Source organism: Pseudorca crassidens, chromosome 14, assembly GCF_039906515.1.
Source record: "Pseudorca crassidens isolate mPseCra1 chromosome 14, mPseCra1.hap1, whole genome shotgun sequence".
NCBI lineage: Eukaryota > Metazoa > Chordata > Mammalia > Artiodactyla > Delphinidae > Pseudorca > Pseudorca crassidens.
Genome location: NC_090309.1, coordinates 84,681,493 through 84,705,915, shown reverse-complemented (window position 1 = coordinate 84,705,915; position 24,423 = coordinate 84,681,493). Strand labels below are relative to the sequence as shown.

Sequence of the window (24,423 nt, the reverse complement as noted above, 5' to 3'; positions counted from 1 at the left end):
GTTGATCTTGTATCCAGCAACCTTACTTAACTTATGTTATTAATTCTATTTAGGTGGTTTTTTTTTTTTTTTGTGGATTCCTTAGGATTTTCTATATATAAGATCGTGTCATCTGCAAATAGAAATAATTTCACTTCTTCTTTCCAATTCAGATGGCTTGTATTCTTTTTCTTGCCTAGTTGTCCTGGTTAGAACCTCTCGTATAATGTTGAAGAGAAGTGGCAAGAGTGGGCATCCTTGTCTCATTCCTGATCTTAGGGAAAAAGCATCTGGTCTTTTCACCATTAAGTATGATGTTGGCTGTGAGTTTTTCACAACTACCCTTTGTCAGACGGAAGAAGTTTCCTTCTATGCCAGTTTGAGTGTTTTGATCATGAAGGGATGTTGGATTTGTCAAATGCTTTTTCTGCATCGAGACGAGCAAGTGATTTTGCTTTTTATTTTATTGTATGATATACTACCTTAATTGATTTTCAGATGGTAAACCAACCTTGCATTCCTGAGATAAATCCCACTTGGTGTGATGTATAATTCTTTTTATCCTTTATGTTGCTGGATTTGGTCTGCTAGTATTTTGTTGAGGGCTGGTTTGTTTCTCTTTTCATCCACGCCCATTAGGACATTGGTCTATAGCTTTCTTCGCTTGTGAAGCCTTTATCTGGTTTTGGTATCAGGGTAGTACTACCCTCATAGAACCAGTTGGGAAGTGTTCCCTCCTCTTCTGTTTTTTGGAAGAGTTTGTGAAGAATTGTTATTAATTCTTTAAGTGTTTACAGAACTCAGCAGTGAGACCATCTGGGCTTTTCTTTGTGAGTAATTTTTTGATTATTAATTCAATCTCTTGCCTTGTTCTAGGTATTTCAGACATATTTCTTCTTGAGTCAGTTTCAATAGTTTGTGTCTTTCTAGTTGGCTTAGAGTCTTACAAGAATGTTTTCGAGACCTCTCTGCTCTTTTAGTCAGGGTTGACATGTAGTGCGTTCTTCCTATGAGCAAGTCTTTTGTGTGTGTGTACATTAGCTCATTTAATCTTTATAAGAGCTTGAGAACTAGGTCGGATTATCATCGTCTCCATTTTACAGCCTGGAAAACTGAGGCAGAGAGAAGTTAAATAATGGGCCAGGGTCACACAGCTAGGGAATAGGAGAGCTAGGATTTGAGCCCAAGCAGTCCAACCACACAGCCCTCTCTGTTCTCCCGAGGCCTTGCTCTGTGCTAGGAGCTGGGAGTACAAGAATGAATCAATCCTAGTCACTGCCTGAGTCACTCCTCAGAGACCCCAGACCTAAGAGAGGGAGGTGCCTTAGGCCTAACGTGAACAAAGGGCTGAGAGGTCAGGCAGGGCCCCAGGAGAAAGTGATGGGTGAAGAGGGCCTCCTAGGAGGGTTCAATGCAGTGGGGCATGTGGGTGAGTCAGTGAGTGTGCCCCCTCCCCAGGGCTTTTGTCTTCTACCTCTCCTCTGTCCCAAGTGCCCAGAGAAAGGAAAGGGTGTCACAGAGAACCTTGCCCTACCATGCTGATGCCCCACCCAGCAGGAGGAGTTTGGAGCAGTACAATTGGGCCCAGGAGGTCTGTCTGAATCACCCAGGCCTCCGCAGTTTGCTGTCCCGGAGAGGAAGAGGCAGGACCATTTGTAAGACAATTGTGAGGCAGAAATCAGGAGCAACCAGACATAACTCAACATAATTATTTCTGCGTAATGACTTCTGCTCCTCGATTCCATCTCGAGCAATGACTGTAATCTTTATCTGTCACAGGAAAGCTGGTGGCCGGGGGAGCCCCTGTGGCTCAGCGATAGAGCCAGGAGGAAATTTGCAATTTGAGTTAATGGAGTGTTCCCAAGCAGCCTGGGAGCCAGAAGCCTCTGGAATGATGGCCCCTCCTGCTAGGAAGCCTGGTGTCAGAGCTGGCCCAGCCTCCCAGGGATCCAGCCCCTCCGCTTTGTCACAGATGGGGAAACTAAGGATGGTAGAGATCACAGGGCCGCTCAGCACAGGCGCACCTCTCTGCTCTCCCCACTGCACAGAGCTTGCCCCGTGAGAGCTGGGGTGTGTCTGGTGAGACAGGACGGTGTCCATGTGGTCTAGGGATGCTTTCATCCATCCCTGAGCTGATCCCTGAGCTCGATGTTCCTGCAGGGCTGCCCCCACGAGGCTGGGAATGGTGGGGCCTCTGTGGCCGGATGTCGGACTGACCTGCAGCCAGGCGAGGCCCCTAGGTATTAATTGTGCAGTATGGCTGGAGGGCGGGGTCCCCCCAGGAGGGCTGCAGCCCTGGGACCTACCTGCTCCAGCTCCGGGAAAGCAAAAGCCCCCCTAACCCGAGGCGGTGCCTTCCCCCTGCATTCTCATGCCTCCTATAAGCCCCTGTAACTAACAAGTGCATCTGGAAAGAGCAGAAGTGGGTTTAGGGATTTGCATTTTGACCGTCCCACTTAGCCGCGTGTGACCTTGGCAAGTGTCCCCAAGTCTGTTTGCTCCTCTGTAAACCGGGGGTTAGAATGGACCTTCCCCGCCAGGGCTGTTAGGAGGGTGGGATGATAAAATGACCACCAGACACAATGCTTCTAGCACATTCTGCCACCGACTCTTGTTACTGGTTTTCACGAGGGTGACCTTGTGGAGGGCCCTTGACCCTGTCCAGACCTTGATTTCCCTGAGTGTCAAAGCAGAGATCACAGAGTCGTGAGATGAATTCGCTGAGATCATTGACGTGAAAGCGCCTTTTCAAAATATGAGACGAGGCGAGCATAGAGGAATTTTAGGGCAGTGAAACTGCTCTGTATGATACTATAATGGTGGATACAGGACATTAAACATTTGTCCAAACCCACAGAATGTAAAACACCAAGAATGAACTCTCGTGTGAACTATGGATTTGGGGTGATAATATGTACCATTGTAGGTCCACCGATCGTAACACGTACACCCCGGTGTGTGGAGGGGATGCTGAAGGTGGGGAAAGTTGTGTCTGGGGGACAGGGGGTCTGTGGGATCTCTGTGCTTTCTGCTCTATTTTGCCGTGAACATAAAACTGCTCTAAAAAATAAAGTCTATTAAAAATGTTACATATGGATATATATGTGTGTGTATGTATATGTATAAAATCTGTAAGTGACCTCCAGTGAGTATTTCTGGTGGAAAGATGTGTGCCTTTTCTGCTCCACGTCTGGAATCCTAGCAGTGAGTTTAAATAATGTAACTGGCATATGAAGCTCTGTATTGGTGAAGCAGGGTCGAATTTCAACTCTGAGCAAAGTGCACTCTGCCTGCAGTAATGTCCGTGTGATGCATTTTGGGGCACTCGTTTGTCAAACACGGATTATTTATTGAGCACCTGCTGCATACAGGCTCTGGGCCAGGAGCCTGCTGCTCAGAAACAAAGACGCCGCCTCCCTGCCCTTGTGGGGCTCACAGTCAGTTCGGGGGAGCTGCAACCCCTCAGTCTGCAGCAGCAAGGGGAGCCCCGGGGGCCCTCACACTGTGGGGGCCTGGGCTTTCCGGCTGGGTGAGCTACTTGTTCCTGTCCTCAGGGCCGCTCCAGTGAGTGCATATAAACCATGATCATGGCTGTGGAGGGAGAGAACCTAGTATTACGAGAAGATAACGGGGAAGTGTGCGTAGATTGCACGGAACCCACCGGGGAGAAAGTCAGTTGCTCTGAGCCGGGTGTCCCCACCCCACATGACTGGTCTGTCCTCTCTTGCAGGGCATGGTCTAGCAGCCCGGGCCAGGACGTGGAACCGGCCTCCAAGGTTCTGATCCCTGCTCCCTCTCCGCCTCCACTTGGCCTTGGGTAAGTGTTCCTGGAGACCAGACGGGCCTGGGGGCAGGTGCGAATGGAGAGCTGAGGGGCCTCTACCATTCTATGGGGTCCTGACCACGTGCCGGTGTGCACGGACTTGACCCAGCTCAGCGGAACGAACAGGGAAGACCGGGCTTTGGGGGGACAGCCTGCCCAGCACTCCCATGAGATGGGCCAGGAAACTGAGGCCTGGAGACAAAAAGAACCACCCAGGTCCTGCAGTAATCTAGGTTTCTTGTCCTAAATCGGCCGGGTTTTTGTGGGTAAGTCATTTGGCCTGGGTGCTTTGGTTGTGGGATGCGTCCATGGAGGAGAATTAGCGAATCAGAATATAAGAGGCAGGGAATTCCCTGGCGGTCCAGTGGTTAGGACTCGGCACTTTCACTGCTGAGGGCCCGGGTTTGATCCCTGGTCAGGGAACTAAGATCCTGCAAGCCGTGCAGCAAGGCCAAAAAAAAAAAAGGAATATAAGGGGCAGACTTTTTCTTTAAACTATTTTTAAAATTTATTTATTTTATTATTTTTTTGTGGTACGCGGGCCTCTCACTGCTGTGGTCTCTCCTGTTGCGGAGCACAGGCTCCGGATGCACAGGCTCAGCGGCCATGGCTCACGGGCCCAGCCGCTCCGCGGCATGTGGGATCTTCCCGGACCGGGAACGAACCCGTGTTCCCTGCATTGGCAGGCGGACTCTCAACCACTGCACCACCAGGGAAGCCCTATTTATTTATTTTTAATAGATCTTTACTGGAGTATAATTGCTTCACAATACCGTGTTAGTTTCTGTTGCACAACAAAGCAAATCAGCCATATGCCCATACATGTCCCCGTATCCCCTCCCTCTTGAGCCTCCCTCCCACCCTCCCTGTCCCACCCCTCTGGGTCATCGCAAAGCACCAAGCTGATCTCCCTGTGCTATGCGGCTGCTTCCCACCAGCCAACTATTTTACATTCGGTAGTGTGTATATGTCAATGCTACTCTCACTTCGCCTCAGCTTTGCCCTCCCACCCCATGTCACCAAGTCCGTTCTCTATGTCTACCTCTTTATTTCTGCCCTGCAACTAGGTTCATCAGTAACATTTTTTTTTTAAGATTCCATATATATGCGTTAGCATACGGTATTTGTTTTTCTTTCTCACTTACTTCACTCTAGGTCCATCCACCTCACTACAAATAACTCAATTTCGTTTCTTTTTATGGCTGAGTAATATTCCATTGTATATATGTGCCACATCTTCTTCATCCATTCATCTGTTGATGGACATCTAGGTTGGTTCCATGTCCTGGCTATTGTAAATAGAGCTGCGATGAACATTGTGGTGCATGTCTCTTTTTGAATTATGGTTTTCTCAGTGTGCCCAGCAGTGGGATTGCTGGGTCATATGGTAGTTCTATTTTTAGTTTTTTAAGGAACCTCCATACTGTTTTCCATAGTGGTTGTATCAATTTACATTCCTACCAACAGTGCAAGAGGGTTCCCTTTTCACCACACCCTTTCCAGCATTTATTGTTTCTAGTTTGTTTGATAATGGCCATTCTGACCAGCGTGAGGTGATACCTCATTATAGTTTTGATTTGCATTTCTCTAATAATTAGTGATGTTGAGCATCTTTTCATGTGCCTCTTGGCCATCTGTATGTCTTCCTTGGTGAAATGTCTATTTAGGTCTTCCGCCCATTTTTTAACTGGATTGTTTGTTTTTTTGATATTGAGCTCCATGAACTATTTGTATATTTTGGAGATTAATCCTTTGTCTGTTGATTCATTTGAAATATTTTCTCCCATTCTGAGGGTTGTCTTTTTGTCTTGTTTATGGTTTCCTTTGCTGTGCAGAAGCTTTTAAGTTTAATTAAGTCCCATTGGGTTATTTTTGTTTTTATTTCTGTTACTCTAGGAGGGGGGGTCAAAAAAGATCTTGCTGTGGTTTATGTCAAAGAGTGTTTTTCCTATGTTTTCTTCTAAAGGTTTTATAGTGTCTGGTCTTACATTTAAGTCTTTAATCCATTTGGAGTTTATTTTTGTGTATGGTGTTAGGTAGTGTTCTAATTTCATTCTATTACACGTAGCTGTCCAGTTTTCCCAGCACCACTTATTGATGAGGCTGTCTTTTCTCCATTGTACGTTCTTACATCCTTTGTCGTAAATTAGGTGACCATATGTGCGTGGGTTTATCTCTGGGCATTCTATCCTGTACCACTGATCTATATTTCTGTTTTTGTGCCAGTACCATACTGTCTTGATTACTGAAGCTTTGTGGTATAGTTTGAAGTCGGGGAGCCTGATTCCTCCAGCTCCGTTTTTCTTTCTCAAGATTGCTTTGGCTATTTGGGGTCTTTTGTGTTTCCATATGAATTGTAAGATTTTTTGTTCTAATTCTGCGAAGAATGCCATTGGTAGTTTGATAGGGATTGCATTGAATCTGTAGATTGCTTTGGGTAGTCATTTTCACAATATTGATTCTTCCAATCCAAGAACATGGCATATCTCTCCATCTGTTGGTATCATCTTTAATTTCTTTCATCAGTGTCTTATAGTTTTCTGCATACAGGTCTTTTGTCTCCCTAGGTAGGTTTATTCCTAGGTATTTTTTTCTTTTTGTTGCAGTGGTAAATGGGAGTGTTTCCTTAATTTCTCTTTCTGATTTTTCGTTATTGGTGTATAGGAATGCCAGAGATTTCTGTGCATTAATTTGGTATCCTGCAGCCTTACCAAATTCATTGATCAGTTCTAGTAGTTTTCTGGTGACATCTTTAGGATTTTCTATGTATAGTATCATGTCATCGGCAAATAGTGACAGTTTTACTTCTTTTCCAATTTGTATTCCTTTTATTTCTTTTTCTTCTCTGATTGCCATGGCTAGGACTTCCAAAACTATGTTGAATAAGAGTGGTGAGAGTGGACATCCTTGTCTTGTTCCTGATCCTAGTGGAAATGCTTTCAGTTTTTCACCATTGAGTATGATGCTTGCTGTCGGTTTGTCATATATAGCCTTTATTATGTTGAGATAGGTTCCCTCTATGCCCATTTTCTTGAGAGTTTTTATGATAAATGGGTGTTGAATTTTGTCAAAAGCTTTTTCTGCATCTATTGAGATGATCATATGGTTTTTATTCCTTAATTTGTTAATGTGGTATATCACATTGATTGGTTTGCATATATTGAAGAATCTTTGCAGCCCTGGGGTAAATCCCACTTGATCATAGTGTATGATCCTTTTAATGTGCTGTTTGATTCTGTTCAGGATTTTTGCATCTATGTTCATCAATGATACTGGTCTATAATTTTCCTTTTTTGTGATATCTTTTTCTGGTTTTGGTATCAGGGTGATGGTGGCTTTGTAGAATGAATACGAGAGTGTTTCTCCCTCTGCAACTTTTTGGAAGCGTTTGAGAAGGATAGGTGTTAGCTCTTCTCTAAATGATTGATAGAATTCACCTGTGAAGCCATCTGGTCCTGGACTTTTGTTCCTTGGAAGATTTTTAATTATGGTTTCAATTTCATTACTTGTGATAGGTCTGTTTATATTTTCTAATTCTTCCTGGTTCAGTCTTGGAATATTGTACCTTTCCAAGAATTTGTCCACTTCTTCATGGTTGTCCATTTTATTGGCATATAGTTGTTTGTAGTAGTCTCTTATAATCCTTTGTATTCCTGCAGTGTCAGTTGTGATTTCTCCTTTTTCATTTCTAATTTTATTGATTTGCATCCTCTCCCTTTTTTTCTTGATGAGTCTGGCTAAGGATTTATCAGTTTTGTTTATCTTCTCAAAGAACCAGCTTTCAGTTGTATTGATCTTTGCTATTGTTTTCTTCATTTCTATTTCATTTATTTCTGCTCTGATCTTTATGATTTCTTTCCTTCTACTGACTTTGGGTTTTCTCTGTTCTTCTTTCTCCGGTTGTTTTCAGTGTAGGGTTAGATTGTTTATTTGAGATTTTTCTTGTTTCTTGAGGTGAGGTTGAATTGCTGGAAACTTCCCTCTTAGAACTGCTTTTGCTGTGTCCCATAGGTTTTGGGTCGTCGTGATTTCATTGTCATTTGTTTCTATGTATTTTTTTATTTCTTCTTTGATTTCTTCAGTGATCTCTTGGTTATTTAGTAGCGCACTGTTTAGCCTCCATGTATTTGTGTTTTTTAGTTTTTTTCCTGTAATTGATTTCCAGTCTCATAGCGTTGTGGTCAGAAAAGATGTTTGATATGATTTCAGTTTTCTTAAATTTTCAGAGGCTTGATTTGTGGCCCAAGATGTGATCTATCCTGGAGAATGTTCCATGTGCACTTGAGAAGAAAGTGTATTCTGCCACTTTGGGGTGGAATGTTCTATAAATATCAATTAGATCTATCTGGTCTATTGTGTCATTTAAAGCTTGGGTTTCCTTATTTATTTTCTGTTTGGATGATCTGTCCATTGGTGTTAAGTGTAGTGTCGATTTCTCCTTTCATGGTTGTTAACATTTGCCTTATGTATTGGGGTGCTCCTATGTTGGGTGCATAAACATTTATAATTGTTATATCTTCTTCTTGGATTGATCCTTTGATCATTATGTAGTGTCCCTCCTTATCTCTTGTAACAGTCTATTTTAAAGTCTATTTTATCTGATACAAGTATTGCTACTCTAGCTTTCTTTTGATTTCCATTTGCATGGAATATCTTTTTCCATCCCTTCACTTTCAGGCTGTTTGTGTCCCTAGGTCTGAAGTGTGTCTCTTGTAGACAGCATATATATGGGTCTTGTTTTTGTATCCATTCAGCCAGTCTGTGTCTTTTGGTTGGAACATTTAATCCATTTACATTCAAGGTTATTATTGATATGTATGTTCCTATTACCATTTTCTTAATTGCTTTGGGTTTGTTTCTGTGGGTCTTTTTCTTCTGTTGTGTTTCCCACTTAGAGAAGTTTCTTTAGCATTTGTTGTAAAGCTGGTTTGGTGATGTGAATTCTCTTAGCTTTTGTTTGTCTGAAAAGCTTTTGACTTTTCCATTGAATCTGAATGAGATCCTTGCTGGGTAGAGTAATCTTGGTTGTAGGTTTTTCTCTTTCATCACTTTAAGTATATCCTGCCACTCCCTTCTGGCCTGCAGAGTTTCCACTGAAAAATCAGCTGATAACTGTACAAGGATTCCTTTGTATGTTATTTTTTGTTTTTCCCTTGCTGCTTTAATATTTTTCTTTGAATTTAATTTTTCTTAGTTTGATTAATATGTGTCTTGGTATGTTTTTCCTAGGGTTTATCCTGTATGGAACTCTCTGTGCTTCCTGGACTTGGGTGACTACTTCCTTTCCCATGTTAGGGAATTTTTCCACTATAATCTCTTCAAATATTTTCTCAGACCTTTTCTTTTTCTCTTCTTCCTCTGGGACCCCTATAATTTGAATGTTGGTGTGTTTCGTGTTGTCCCAGAGGTCTCTGAGATTGTCTTCAATTCTTTTCATTCTTTTTTCTTTATTCTGCTCCTCAGCAGTTATTTCCACCATTTTGTCTTCCAGCTCACTTATTCCTTCTTCTGCCTCAGTTATTCTGTTATTGATGCCTTCTAGTGTATTTTTCATTTCAGTTATTGTGTTGTTCATCTCCGTTTGTTTGTTCTTTAGTTATTCTAGATCTTTGTTAAACATTTCTTGTAGTTTATCAGTCTGTGCTTCCATTCTGTTTCCGAGATTCTGGATCATCTTTACTGTCGTTACTCTGAATTCTTTTTCAGGTAGATTGCCTATTTCCTCTTCATTTATTTGGTCTTGTAGGTTTTTACCTTGCTCCTTCATCTGTGACATATTTCTTTTGCTGTCTCATTTTTTTTTCTTTTTATGAGTGGGATTGTGTTCCTGTTTTACTGGTTGGTTGACCTGAGGCTTCCAACACTGGAGTTTGTAGGCTGTTGGGTAGAGCTGGGTCTTGGTGCTGAGATGAGGAACTCTGTGAGAGCTCAGTCCAATGAATATTCCCTGGGGTCTGAGGTTCTCTGTTAGTCCAGTGGTTTGGACTTGGAGCTCCCACGTCAGGAGCTTCCCCCCAACCCTGGGCTTGCGAATCAAGATCCCGCAAGCTGCGTGGGGTGGCAAAAAAAAAAAAAAAAAAAGAGAGAGAAAAATAACAAAGTAAAAAATAAAATTAGACTAGGAAACTAACAGATATGTTAGAAAGAATGTAAAAATAAAAATATAGATGAATCAACAACCAGAAGGTACATCAGTACCACAGTAGTAAAATAGAGGAGGGGGGAAAGGAAAAAAAGGGGGGGGGGTGGAAAGGCCTTGGCTGTGGAGGGCAGGGCCTAAGCAAGGGTGAGGTTTGGGGGGGTGGGCGGGGCCAATGCTTAGGACCCCCAGGGCTGGAAAAGGCCCTGGGGGCTGTGCGGGGTGGGGCTTAGGCTCAAGGAACAGAAGGGGCCCAGGCGAGCCCCCAACCCCGGTCTCAGAGGGCAGAGGACCTCACCTGGGGGCTCAGCAGGCTTCCTGGGCTCGAGTGGGCGGGGCAAACTCCCTCCTCTCCTCTCCTGCTCCTCTGGTCTGGGGTCCTGGAGGGCCCCTCCCGCCTGCCTCTCCTGATCTCCCCGGCCTCCCTCCTGTGCCCCCGAGGGCCCATGTGGCCTGGAGGGGGGTTTGGAGGGTGAGGGATCGCCCTGGGAGCTCAGCAGCCTCCCAGTGCCTGAGTGGGTGGCGCGATCGCCCTCCACTCCTCTCCCGCGCCTCCCTGAGGGCAAGGGGCAGACTTTGAAGAGGACACTCTTGAGCAGGGCAGGGGTGAGTGTGGTCGGGGCCCTCGGTGCTCCCAGCCCACGTCCCACAGGACGCTTGGTGCCCCTCTCCCAGGTGAATTGACTTTGCTCCGCCCCCAAACCATGGTGTGCAAGGACGCAGCACCCTGCAGCTGGCTCCAGCTGTCACCCCCGATGACAAAGTGGGAAATGGGTATAGAGTCCTCCCTCCTCTAGCTAAGAAGGGGCCCCTGGTCGCCGAGGCTCTTGCCGCTGAGCTCTTCCCTCTCCCCCCACATCTCCTGTCATCCTCTACGCAGACCCCATCCTCCCAGAGGCACGGGGTCCCAGTGCTGAGCCTACCCTCCCTGCTCGCCCTGTCTACGCAGCCCCTCCCATGGCCACACCGGGACCTCAGCTGCATCGTTACCTCTGACAGCTTGGGTTCAGACGCCCCCTTTTCCCACCCACCTCCCTCTTCCCAGTCGTCTCTCTCCAGCCCCCCGCTTTGCTGCCCTTCCCGTCTCCCCAGACTGATCACAGGAATCTCTTCCTCACCCAGAGGCCCCCCAGCCTCCTGTCCTCCTGCATGGCGAGGCCCTAACTGGGTCTGAACCCCAAACCTGGAGCGCTGAACCCCGCCTGCTCTCCTGTCAGACAAGGGGCGAAGTGCAAGGTAATTAGCATGACCTGTGAGCCCTTCATCTGTTTGAATCCGCTACCCTCCCGGCCTCATGTCAAGCTTTGGGTGTGAAGGAGGCTCTGTGAACGCAGGGCACCTGCACCGTCTGAAGGTGACATCCAGCACCCGGGCCTTTGCTCGGCCTTGCCCTTTGCCTGCACCACCTTTCCCCTTGTATCTGTTTCACACATCCCATCCCTTCCCAGGCCTTCCTGACCCTGGGCAGAGCCGGTGCCTGTCACCTGTGCCCAGAGGCACTCTGTACTGCTCCCTTGTGATCCCTATTGCCCTGCGGGCTGCACTGAGCCAGCTGGCTGCAGCGCTGAGAAGCCAGCCACTCGGCTGTGTTGCTCTTCTCGAGCTGAGTGTTCAGTCCTGTCCCGAAGGAAGGAACCAGTCGGTGGGTGGGACAAAGGCCTTTGACTTGGATCTGTGCACTCGGATCCCTCTAGGCCACTTAGCCTCCCCCCAGTCTCACCCATAAGCTGGTTAATCACACCTCCCTCCCTGGGGTGGTTACGAGATTAGAGCTAAGAATAGTGTCCGGTGCGGTGCTGGGGCCGGTGCCGTGGGGGTGAGAAGGAGGTTCGGGGGCCCCTTAGCTCCTCCGCCTTCCCGCCCAGGTGCCCAGTAGTTACTACAGTGACTGCTCTAAGTCCTCAGCCCTGCCCTGCCCGCCCCCAGTGCTGTGAGCGCCCACGGAGGCCAGGGATGTGGGCTCTGTTCCCCAAGTGGGGGGAGGGCTTGGGGCAGCGGCTGTTGGAGGCTCAGCCCTGCCTGGCCATGCCCAGCGCAGGAGAGCCAGCCTCAGAGCCCTCCCAGGACGTCTGGAATTTGCTCGCCCTCGGAAGCAGAGGATGCCGCTTTGTAATTCTCATCTTCCCACCCAGAAGCCATCACCTTCAGCGCTCGGCTATGAGGCTAAGATCTGGACCCCAAGCCTGCTGAAGTGTCAGCACCTTAATTTCTGAGGTCGCTGGGTGCCCGGCATGACGACCGGTGTGTCTGAGGGCAGATGCCAGGTTGCCGGTTCCATCTGGGGGCTCCCACCAGATGTGAGCTGGCAGCTCAGACCCACAGGCCCCCGCACACCCCGGGTGCAGCTGGTTTCACGCCGGCACAGATGCCGCGGCACCAGCCGAGCACTCTCTCCTCCCGGCATCCCGTGGGTGGGGCTTTCCTGCCTCTCTTGTTTGGACACTGGGGTGTGGACTTCCTGACGGAGGGGTGTTACTCCCACTGCCCCATCCTTCCTTCTCTCATCTTCCCTGTTCACCCAGTGAAAGCATTCACTGGGGTGGAACAGGAGACCCAGGCGGGGCCCCTGCCTCCGGAGACAGATTAGTGAGTGGGTCTCTGGGCTTTTCTCCCCAAAGAAAACAGATGCAGCTTCACGTGGAAGGTGCTGCTTTCATTAGTCCAGTCTCCTTTCACCGGCCCTGTTGGAGCTGGGTCTGGGTCTCCTTGCCTGGACATCACCTGCATATAGATGCCCAGCTGGAGGCTGGCGGGTGGGCACCGGTGCATGGGGTGAGGGTGGTGCCTGGCCAGGTTGAGTCCTGCTGAGGCTAGTAGCGAGGCTTCAGGAGCTGAAACAGACGCAGGGGTCCAAAGGGGGCAGAGGAGCTGGTCTGTGGTGTCTCTTCCCATCCCGGGACCCCGGGTATTTCAGTGCACACACGGCAAATATTCAGTAACCCCTCCACCCCTACCACCAAGAGATCAGAAGCTCTGGGGGGCAGATGGCGCCTCTGGCACAGGAACATCCTTGGTCAGGATGTGCTGGGTCAGTGATGGGAAATGGGAGGACCCCTTCTCTCTTCCCTCTGCCTTTGGTGATGGACAAGCCAGTGTGTCCCCTGCATCCTCCATCTCGGCCCACCTGCTCCAGGCACTGGAGAAGAGGCACCTGCGTGCTATGGCTGCGGGTCCCCCTCCACCCCCAGCAATCATGCATTCATTCCCTCGACAAACATGTACCGATCACACACACTAGAGCTTCCAGGCTCTGGACTTCCCATGGAGAACCAACTAGAATAAAACCTGGCCCCAGGGACTCTGTATTCTAGTTGGGGGGAGAGAGACAATTCAGTAAAATAAAGAGAAAAAATAAAGTAGGCAAGGGGATAAGAATGTTTGTTGGGGCTTCAGTTTTGGACAGAGGACTTACAGAAGGCTTCACTGAGAAGTGCCCTGAGCCGAGACCTGATGGAGGTGAGGGAGCAATTGGATATCAGAGGAAGAACCAGTGCAAAGCGCCTGTGGCAGTAGCATGTCTGAGGTGTTCAGGAACGGCAAGGAGATCAGTGTCACTGGAGGGGATGAACAAGTGGGGGGCTAGGAGATGAGCCGGACAGGTGGGAGGGTGTAGATCATGCTTGAGGAGTGGGACACTCGCAACCATAATCCAACAAGGAGAAGCATCTCGAAATCGCACTGCATGGTGGACCTCTGCACACAGTTCAAAGATAATTGTTGCTCCTAGAGATTTAACCATGGCTGTGTAAGATGGTAGATGAACAGGGACATGGAGACCAGGGGTTCTGCAGGGGCCAGGAGAAACATGACCCTGGACTAACCTCTCCCCTGGGTGCTGTCCACCTGCCCGTCCGGAAGTGGCCGGCAGAATGGAAACTGCTGTGGTTTTGAGGCGGGGCACCGGGAAAGGGAAATCCTTCCTAGCTTGTACGTTTAGGGTTATTTTTAGAGTAACTAGCGATGACTTGGTAATATCACTTCCTATGGGCGTCTCCTTCAACCCTCAACCGCAGGGGCAGGTCCTGCACGACGAGCGTCGTGGGCAAACGTGTGCTCACACGTGCGCACACACACGCACACGCGTGGTACGTCCCACTCGGCTCAGCGTTTTCATCCACTGCGCACAATGGAGGGTGGGGGCTGTTGTCCTGGCCTGTCTGCAGGACGGCCAGCCCCAGGCAAGGGAATCGCTGTCTTCGGCGTCCCTGAGCTTCTGCTCTGGGTAGGTTTCTGCATGAGAAGAAAGGCAGGGGTAAAAGGAAGGGCACCTGCCGGTCAGTCTTTGCTCAGCGCCCAAGGGGCAGGACAGAGAGGGAGGCTTCATAATGAACAGACGAAGGATCAAGCAATGTCCCCGAGGTCTCGCTGCCTGCTGGCCGCTGGCGGGGCCCCTGAGCCAGGTCTGAGCCCGCTCGGCTCTTCCCCCTCTGTCGCCCACCTCTCCCGTCGAGCCCACGCTGCTTCCTCTGGCTTCGCCTCCCAAGGCACCCGGCACGGCCCCAGGCCCGTGGCCGTGATTTCTGAGACAGCCCAGATTTCACATTTTCTCTCCCGTGGACCCCTCATATTTTCTTGGGTTTGTCAGACCCCAGGTGCACATTTTGAGATTAGAAATACCCCTGGGGCATGCTTACCAAATGGTAGCTCTGGTGGCTGTTCCTAGGACCTCAGAGGGTCTCCAGGAAACTGGCTCTTCCACTGATGTCGCAGAACATCTGGGTCAGACGGCCTCTGATGGACAATTCCGATACCTGGAGGGCCAGGAAGGCGGGCTCTTGGGCACGCTGGACAGCACTCCACGGCTACAGATGCGCTGAACTGCTGGGCCCGCGGAGGAGCTGGGGCTGCTGCCAGGGGCACCCCCGTCGCCGGCCTTTTCTTCTTCCTTGCTTCCTCTCACCAATTACGCGTCCATCGTGTGTGTGTGTGTGTGTGTGTGTGTGTATGTGTGTGAGGTGCTGTGCTAATTGGCTGTGGACTATTCCTAGCCACGCCCTGAGTAACTGGAACTCAGCTCTATGTCTTTGGGGAAAAGGGTCAAGGAAGGACCCTTGGGCCCTGGGCTGGAATGCCACCTTCCTTCCCTCCCCCTTCTGCACCCCTTCCGCTGCCTCCCTCCCTCCCCACACACCTCCAGCACCGTGCTGTCTCAGAGTTAGGCTAGAGTAGGAACTAACTCGGAGTAGAAAAGGAAGGAGGAATTCATGCCTTCCATGTCTTCCTTCCTTCCCAGCTAGACTGGAGGAGCTTTGGGGGCACCTTGTACTTTTGTGTATCCCGGTGGTTCCCACTCAGTAGGTGCTCAGTTAATCTGTGTTGATCGACACTTTCTGTGTGAGTTTGTGCTTTGGCCCCAGCTCTCCCTGCAGAATCTCTGGCTTCTGGTGCTGTGATTTAAAGAATAAAAATGGCAAAGGGCAACATTCGTGAGCTGTCTTCACTCTGATTATAAATACCGTCTCTGATGACAGCTCAAGACCGTAGCCCTGCGCCCACCAAGGGGCAGCTGGTACCTCAACATGTGTGTGTCCTGGCCAGGCTGATGCCACTTTTAGGAAGAATGACTGACTGTTTTTATTTCTCTCCAGAGACATTAAACATGAATCAAATAGCAGATGAGATGATTCACTGGAAGTTTTCTTCCAAGTTTCAAAAAACACACACAAAAAATGGGGATTGGTGTGCTGAAGCGCACTTGAGTGAAGCCAGGCAGCGTTCGGCGGAAGCCATCCCTCCAGGGGCTCTGCCGTGGGCAGCACCTCGCAGAGTGGACCTTGCCCTGAGGTCGGAGCCCTGTGTCAACTGGCACAAAACCCCAGGGGGGCCACGTGGTTCTTGAAAACACCTCAAGTCTAATGTTTATAATGACATTTCTTCTGTTTCTACCCAAGACATCATAGAATGTGACCAAACCTCATTCATTTGGGGCACAGGAATTCAAAATTTGGAAAGGGTTCGTTTAGGGCCCATGGATTGAGAATTGAGTCATCACTCAGGCAGGAACCTGGCAGAAATTAGCTTTCTACCACCTGCTGGGAAAAAAGGGAACGGGTCTTTTCCCAGGGATCCCGGGGAGAGGGACACACACTCCAGCCACGTGGGCCAACTTCTCCGGTGCGGTGGAGGCCTCCACTGGGGATAGACTCCAAGACGTTTTTTAGAGTGGGTCGTGCCTGGGGGCCACATTGTCCAAACTCATATTTTTTAGATGAGGAAAGTAAAGCCACGAGACCTATGACTTACCCAAGCTCGCCCAGGCCTCCCGAGTCTGCCCTGAGGGGGGGACGTCGGCGGCTGTGCTAATAACTGATTCCTTCTGCTCACTGCAAACGCCCGTCATCTACCTCACAGCTCTCTGCCATTCCAGTCCTTACCCTTTGCCTGAAAAAGGGTATTTTTTCAGGTATTTTTTGACTCAGACTTTACCCAAAGCGCAGAGTTCAGATTTGTAATTCGTCTGAATTCCTAGCACTTGATGGTGCCTTTTCCTTCCTTCCCCAGCTGCCTCCCCTCCCCAGCCTGCATTTGTCCTTTTGTTCCTCAGTGTCGTCTACTGCTCTGTATTGCTCCACGCTGTTCTACGCTGTTCACTACTGTTGTGTTGCTAGGCCAGTCATTGCCCAGGAAGGTGCCTGGGGAGGTAGCAGGCCCAGCTGTGCGGCCTGGACGGGTACTTGCTGGCGGTGGTCTCCCCAGAAGCTCGGGCCTGTGAGTGTTTGAAGTGGCGATGCGGCCTGGGCTCCCCGCCCATCTCCCCGGCATTGTTCTTCCAGCCACACCGCACATGTTCACACCCTCATGCCGCATAGAACGCTGACTTCTCCTGGAATGCTGTTCTGACCCTTCTCCACTGGGTGGACGTTCCCCGGATGGCAGCTTGGAGGCCCACTCGCCCCTCTGCCCCTGCAGAGCCCGGCTCCGGCATGGCTCACGTGTCCCGTCTTCAGGTCCCGCTGGTGCATAAAGTATCTGCGAGTTCAGTAGGTGCATAAAATAGAGGTGGCACGAGGGCAGGAACGGTAAGCACGGCCCATACTGTTTTCTCTGAGATAATTGAATTCCCAGGAGTGAAATCCCGCTCATTCCATACGCTGTCGTGTAGGAAAGGCCTTCACCCCGAGAGCACCACCAGCCCCACCACCAGCTGTCGTGTAGGAAAGGCCTTCACCCCGAGAGCACCGCCAGCCCCACCACCACACCTGAGTCTGATTTCCGTCCCAGTACCAGGAGCCAGAGAACAGACCGAGGCTTTCAGACAGTCAGTGGTGGGGAGCACCCCAGCGTGGAGGAAAGGGGCGCGCTGTGTGTGGGATGGGCATGGTGTGTGTGTGATGTGCGTAGGGCGTGATACGTGGTATGTTGTGGTGTGTGGTGTATATGGATGGTGTGTCTATGGGTATTGTGTGGGGGGTGTGTGTGTGTGAGGTGTATGTGGTGTGTGCAGTACGGTGTGTGTGTGCACAGGTGTGTCACAGGCCTACCGAGGGCTGCTCTGTCCAGCACAGATCTGAGCGGCCGGCCTCCCGGGAGCGCAGGGGTTGCTCTGGGCTTATTCTCCTTCAGTATCTGCGAAGTTCCCTGTCCTTCAGGGAGCCTGTCCCGTGGTAAACAGGATCCTTGTGCCCGTTCAAGTGGACCTGAACCAGTTAGAAGCCCCAGGAGACACCTTGCTGTTGGAGAGAGCCCTTCACCTCCTCGGGATGGGGGTTTGTGGTGTCCACGTCGCGCTGATCCCCGGGGCCTCAGACTGGAGCCGGACTTGCCTTGGGCAGTGTGAACCCAAGGCTCTGCCGCTGTTGAGGGACTGGGTTCCTCCCATCCTTTTCCCTCATTTTCTCTTTGAAGAGCAGGAGTTGGATTTTCACGGGCCCTGCCCCCGCTGGATGTACTGAGCCGCCGGGATCCCAGGCCCTCTGCCCACCCGGGTGTGTGGCCCAGGGTTTAATACCACCGTGTCGGGCATGCAAGGGAGAGGGTCGGCCGGAGAGTGCGGGACCGCCTGCTGCCTGCAGCCTCGCAGCCTGGCTCTGCCTGATGCTGTGATTGAGCTCGTCTAGCCCATCACGCATGTCTTTTATCATAAAAGCTGTGATATAACCTCCGTATATTTGTCTGATGCTTAAATTTGTCAAAGCCCTTTCACAGCCTTCATTTCCCTTTATCCTCACAACTACACTGTGAAACCAGCGGGTTGGGACCATTATTCCCATTTACTGCCAAGGAAACTGAGGCCCAGAGAAGCCCAGAGACAGCCAAGACCAAAAGGCTGGAGAAGTGGGTCCTGGGAGGAGACTCAGGCCATTTACCGTCCAGTGGGGGTTCCTCCTGTACACAGTCCCCATCCCGACTGCAGCCCCCGAGGCTGGCACTCGGTGCCCTTTACAGAGGAGCATCAGAGGCTTAGCCTGGAGCCTTGAGACGGGGGACTGCCTGCCTGACTGAAGCCCGGCGAGTGGCCCCCACCATGCCTCCCGAGAGCTGCCTGTCCAGCCACTGCGTGCTGGGTGCTGGCCCACCGGCTGGGCCTCTCCTTCTCCGTTCCTCTGCTGCTGGGAGGACGTTGCCTCGGGGAAAGACTGCGGCTCACATCCCGGCCGGGAGCATCAGAGTGGAATTGTAGGCTCACTCTGCCGCCTGCCTGCGGGTCTTTCCCACGCGGGCTTGGTCTGCGTGAGTCACTCCGCAGCCAGCCGGGCCCAAGCAGCCAGGAGGAATTTACTCCAAGATGTGCAGGGGCCGGTGTCCCAAACCCCCATGTGCAATAAGCCAGCTGAGGTGGTGGCCCCTCTTCCAGCTCTGTGCCCCCCAGGGCTGACCGAAGGGGGAGCAGATCTATGGTGGGGCTGGGAGTGGAGGGAGTGGCTTCTGAAATCTCACACCGGTTCCTGTCTTCAGCCCACGGTGTCCAGCCTGCCGTGGCCTCTTAGGTTTCCTTCAAAAGAGCAGTCAGCCTGCGGCCGGCTCTGCGTCCCTGAGGTGATGCTGTGTGACTCATACGTTCGTTAGTTTCAACCTCGGAGCTTTTATCGTTCCATAGAACAGTGATAGAGTCCCGAGTCCTGGACTAGATTCATTCTGAGCGTTTTCCTGGGGCATGGGCTCTTTCTGGGGAGGGTTGGGGGGCATCAGCCCCTCCTGTTGCTCCCCTTGACCATCTCCTCTGCAATCGGCGTTGCGTTTTTGGCGTCCTTCTGCAGTCATGCTCAGTGCTCACGTCCCAGCCTCTGTGGCCCTGGCTGGGTTCTCTCTGGGCCTCCTTGCCCTGGCACACGCCTTTGTCCGCCCACCTGCAGAACTCTTGAGCCCTTAAGCCTGGCTCAGACCTGCGCTGTCAGACCTCCCAGCCGTCTCACGGGGGACAGGCCAGCTCGGCTCCGGCACTCCTGGACCCTCGTAAGTCAGCCTCGTTCTACACGTTACCCGTATCGTGGCTGTGCTGGGGGCACCTGGGAAGGGTCTCTGCGTCTTGTTCATCCAGGTGTTTCCATGCCCGGCTCAGAGTGGGCCTCGGGAACATTTGTGGGCAAAAGGGAACAAATGTCCCTCCCCACTCCAGCCTGGCATTTGGGGCTGTGCCACCGTAAGCGTCAGATTTGCCTTCAAAGCAAGGCACTAAGGCGCCCGGTGGGGCAGAGGGAGACCCGGGCTCTGGGGCCAGAACCACACACCTGGATGCCCACCTGGCTCGCTCAGGCCCACCTCCCGCCAGGTGCTGCTGGCCCCGCTCCTGGCCTGGCATCCAGCACCCTCTCTAGAAACATGGGACTCACCTATGGCTGGACATGCATGGAAATTTCAGCATTAGGAAAAATCACGTGGTCTTGGTTTCGGTCCTGCCTCGAGTCCTTTTCCTGTTGCATCATCAGAGTCCGTGGAGAGAGGCTCATCCTCTCGGGCATTTCCCCTTCCTTTCCCTGTCTTGTTCTTCCCCCAGAGGCTCCTTTACGTCTGACTCACTAACCTGCCTTCCTCCACTGGGGAAGCAGTTCAGAGCGCTCGTCCCCTGAAGATTCCAGTAGCAGTGACCTTGGCTCTAGGGTGAGGCTGCACCACTCAATTGAGAGATCCCAGCTGGAGGGCAGAGTGAGCCCCCGTGGCGGAGGACCACAGAGCTGGGGGTGTGTTCACTGCAGGAGGGAGGAGATGGTACCAGTTTGGTGAACGGACCTCTACTCTGCTGTAGCTGGTCCTGTGCCGATAAATGGAACTTTCCAGAACACCAAGTCTGAATTACAGAATGTCCCTTCCTGGAGCTTCGAACCCGAGCAAGAGAGCACTTTGTCATCCTAATCCCTGATGTTGCTTCCCGTTTTCCTGTTACTGGAAGAGTCCCAAACTGTTAGAACAAGAGGGTCCTAGAAGAAACCCATTCACTTGTTCATCTGTTCGTTCATTCGGACACTGCGCTAAGCCCTTGGACACGCAACCGTTATTCAGATATTTTTACTGAGCCTAGTTGTGTGCCAGGCCCTGTTCTGGGCAGTGTGGGGATGTAATGGTGAGCAAAAGCAGGGAGTCAACCATGTATCAGTACAGGAACGGCCACGGAAAGGGGGCAGGGTAAGGGCGGGTAAGCAGCATCCGCTGCTTGAGATGGGCTCTTTGGAGGAGGTACCGCCAAGAAGACTCGAGCAAAGATGTGAACATTGAGGGAGTGCAATTTGCAGGTACTGAGGGGGAGGGCAGACAGGTGGAGGGAACTGCAAATGCAAAGGCCTTGGGGCTAGAACAGGCTAGCAGGTTCTCCTACTAGCATGAGTGAGGTATCCTCTTTCCTAAAGGATCTCACAGTCTAATGAGCGAAAAACATTAGTAAACGATATACTAAAAGTTGAGGTCATAATAAAAATAAGTTTAAAAATGGTATTGGAATGCAAAAGGAAGAGCAACTGTAGAGGGGTTAGGAAATGCATCCGTGAGTAGGTGACATTTGACCTGGGCTTTGGTGGATGAGTAGGAGTTTGCTGGGTGGCTGAGAGGAGCAGCCACATGGTTGACCTGGTGATTTCAGGCACAAAGTATTCAGGGAAAGCTACCTACAGTTCCTATTCCTGTTGTGTTAGCGGTTTCTGCAAGGGAAAGAACATCCTCTCCTCTCGGGAACTTTCCTTTCCTTTTCTCCACCTCTTCCTTTTCCCCTGCCTCATTTAGGGCATGTCAACCTCAGGAAAGTGGAAGGAGAGGATGGCTCAAGATAAGGAGGAGATTTCTCTGCCTTGCTTGGCCAGCCTGCCTCTTTCCTTCCTTCTCCCTTCCTCTCTCTTTTCCTCTCCTCCCTCCCTCCCTCCTTCCATCCTTTTATATATTTTTAAAGCTTTGGGGAGTCGTGGGGTTTTAAACTGCTGGGGTGGGTACAGAAGTCAGCAGGACTTTCAGTTGGATTTTCTCAGCCATGGTCATTGCCTGGAGCCCATCCAGCATGTGTCTCCCCGAGGTACGTGGGCTGAATTTGGATCCAGGTACACCCAGTAGCCACCGGCTCCAGAGGTGTTACTAATCCCCTCTTGCCCTAGATCTCACCTGGGGCTTTTGTGTTCTCCCTCAGAAGAGGAGGAGGGACACCCCCTTTCTGCAGCCCCTCCCCCTGGCCTTACACCTTAGCCAGGACCAGACCTGGGTCTTCATTGCAGCTGGCCTCTGGCAAAGTTCTTGAAGCTGCTGAAAATAGAAACCTGTGGGACTCGCATGTAATTATGAAACGCAAACACCCTTATCTTTCACTCAAGGGCACCAAGGAGTGAAATAAACACAGGCCACCTCTCCCAGCTGGCTCGCAGTTAGCAGTGGGTCTGTAAACAGGACGCTAAGGAACTTGGTAGCCCCCTAAACCGCGCCCCAAGGATCTACCCAGTGCTGAGCAACCACTAGATAGACAACGCAAGTCACCTACATATGTAATTTTAACTTTTCTGGTAACCCCCTTAAAAAGGTAAAAAGAAACAGATGAGATTAATGTTACCAAAACGATTAATCTACTGTATCTCAAATGTTATCATTTATCATTTCACATGTAATCAGGATAGAAAAATTATTTTTAATTAATTAATTGATTTTTGGCTGCGTTGGGTCTTTGTTGCTGCACGTGGGCTTTCTCTAGTTGCAGCGAGCAGGGGCTACTCTTTGTTGTGGTGTGTGGTCTTCTCATTGCCGTGGCTTCTCTTGTTGTGGAGCACGGGCTCTAGGCCTGCGGGCTTGCTCAGTAGTTGTGGCTCGTGGGCTCTAGAGAAAAGGCTCAGTAGTTGTGGCGCACGGGCTTAGTTGCTCTGTGGCATGTGGGATCTTCCCGGACCAGGGCTCAAACCCATGTCCCCTGCCTTGGCAGGCGGATTCTTAACCACTGCGCCACCAGGGAAGTCCGAAAAATTATTAATGAGATATTTTTTCCCTGTATTAAGTCTTCAAAATCCAGTGAGAATTTTACGCCTAGGGCACTTACATGAATTCAGATCAGCCACATTTTTTTTTTTTTTTTTTTTTTTTTTGCGGTACACGAGCCTCTCCCGTTGCGGAGCACAGGCTCCGGACGCGCAGGCTCAGCGGCCATGGCTCACGGGCCCAGCCGCTCTGCGGCACGTGGGATCTTCCTGGACCGGGACACGAACCCGCGTCCCCTGTATCGGCAGGCGGACCCTCAACCACTGCGCCACCAGGGAAGCCCCAGATCGGCCACATTTTAAGTGCTCAATAGCCACTGTGGTTACTATATTGGACAAATACAGCTTATAGATGGAAAAACTGAGGCACCAGCGAGGTGGAGGGGGCGTGGTAGGGGCGGGGTCAGAAAGCTGGGAGGCGGGGTCTCCAGCTCAAGTCCTGGGGAGCCTGCCCGACTGCGCCCTCTAGCGTCCACCCAACCGCACTGCAGCCGGAGCCACCCCTGCACCGGGTCCTGACAGTTGTCGCAGACCTCTCAGGACAGGACTGGCCCCTCCTCAGAGCAGCTGCACTAGAAGCCCAGGCAGCAGGCGGCTTGCTTCCCACCTGCATACTGGGAGGAAAGAAGGACACAAATGCAGTGAGCCTCTTTTCCCTCTAAGACCCGGGCTCAGCCACAGGAGGAGCGTTTGTCCATGAGTCATCAGGAGAAAGACCCAGGGCTGCTGCTGCATGAGAAACAACACATACCGCCAGTTTTTCTCCTGCCCCTCCCGCCCCCCGTACCCCACCCCGCCCACCGTATCCTGTTCTGCCGGACAGAACAAGCACTGTCTCAAATGAGCCCTCCAGTCCCTTGAAGTGCAAATTCACTGCAGCCGCCCCTCCAGCCTTTGGCCTTTTATGAGGAGTTGGTTCCTCCCACCTCTCCCATCATCTTCCCCCCAAGTGTTTCTAAGTCTGGTTGGCCCAGCAAGCTTTGGAGATCTGAGGTGATGAAAGCGTTTTAGAGCAATGGGATGAAATGTCTACCCACGCCGGCAGCAGGCGTTGAGCTGTGATTAATGGGACATGAGCGCCCTCGGTTCCAGGAGGCGGGCAGCTGATAGGAACGACGCCATTAAAAAGGCTTTAATTTGCAGGCAATACAGACTCTGGGTTAAATATTTTCATAGGGCTCCCCAGTTATATGTTTACTTTTTTTTTCTTTACAATTTAACACGTTAAGAGCAGTAACAGAGTAACTGAGGACCACAGAGATGGCTGTTAGCGCTACATTAACTCCCTCCCCCATTTTTCCATTACTGTGAATTAAAACATCGTCTTCGATGCCCTCAGAAGGGTGTTGTTTGTCTGATCCAACCCCTGCTTGGTCGTGAAGCTTTTTAAGCCCAGTAAGAGATGGCTCTGACCCTGAATCAGTTGTCCTCCCCTGGCACATCCGTTCTTCACCCCATCTTTCACTGTAGATGAAAGCAAGATTTTCCGGTAAATGAAAGCTGGGGTGTTTGCCTGCTGACAGGGCCAGGGGGCCATTTCTGCTGGGAAGTGGGAGTGGTGGCTTTGTCTTTGCAGAAAGGCTTGCATTTTGTGAGCCATCTTTCCAGCCAGCTGGTCGTCAGTAAGGTTGGTTCATTGGCTTAATTAGTAACAGAGGGGTCACTGGGGCGCAGCGTTCCTCCATCCACCATGTTCCCTTGAGGCTGCCTGCTTCAGGCCAAGAGCCTCTGGGACAGAGTGCTGAAATGAGGTTCTTTAGAAATATTTCACCCGAGCCTTTGGAAAGCACACGCAGGCTGATCCAGGAGGTGATGGGGAGTGCCGGGGGGGGTGCTTTATGTGACATTCATGGGCCCCACTTCACAGTGGGAAGGCTGTCTTGTGAAACTGTCTGGTGAGAAGTTTAATGGCGAGGAGACAGAGGAGGTGGTCGCCAGCTGGAAGCCCCGCCTGTCACAGACAATCTCACGCCTCGCAGAAGCCTCAGTTCTTCGTCTCTAAGTCAGAGACGATGGAGATGCCCTTGCTCCCAGTCCGGTCAAGCGTGACCCCCACCTGCAGGGCCTGGAACCTGCCGTGTGCGCCCTAGAGGTGGCCGGTGGGAGTC

The 24,423-nt window shown here is 50.9% G+C and overlaps 1 protein-coding gene across 2 annotated transcripts in view; it reads left to right on the top strand.

Moving 5' to 3' along the window:
- HPCAL1 (hippocalcin like 1) overlaps positions 1 to 24,423 on the top strand; it is a 111,820-nt gene that overhangs the window by 75,621 nt on the left and 11,776 nt on the right. Inside the window, exon 2 of one of the 2 annotated variants that reach the window (XM_067703702.1) lies at positions 3,710 to 3,796. The exons of the other annotated variant lie outside the window; for it this stretch is intronic. The gene's annotated coding sequence lies outside the window, so the exon portion shown is untranslated. The remainder of the gene's footprint in view (positions 1 to 3,709; positions 3,797 to 24,423) is intronic. 2 annotated transcript variants of the gene reach the window in all.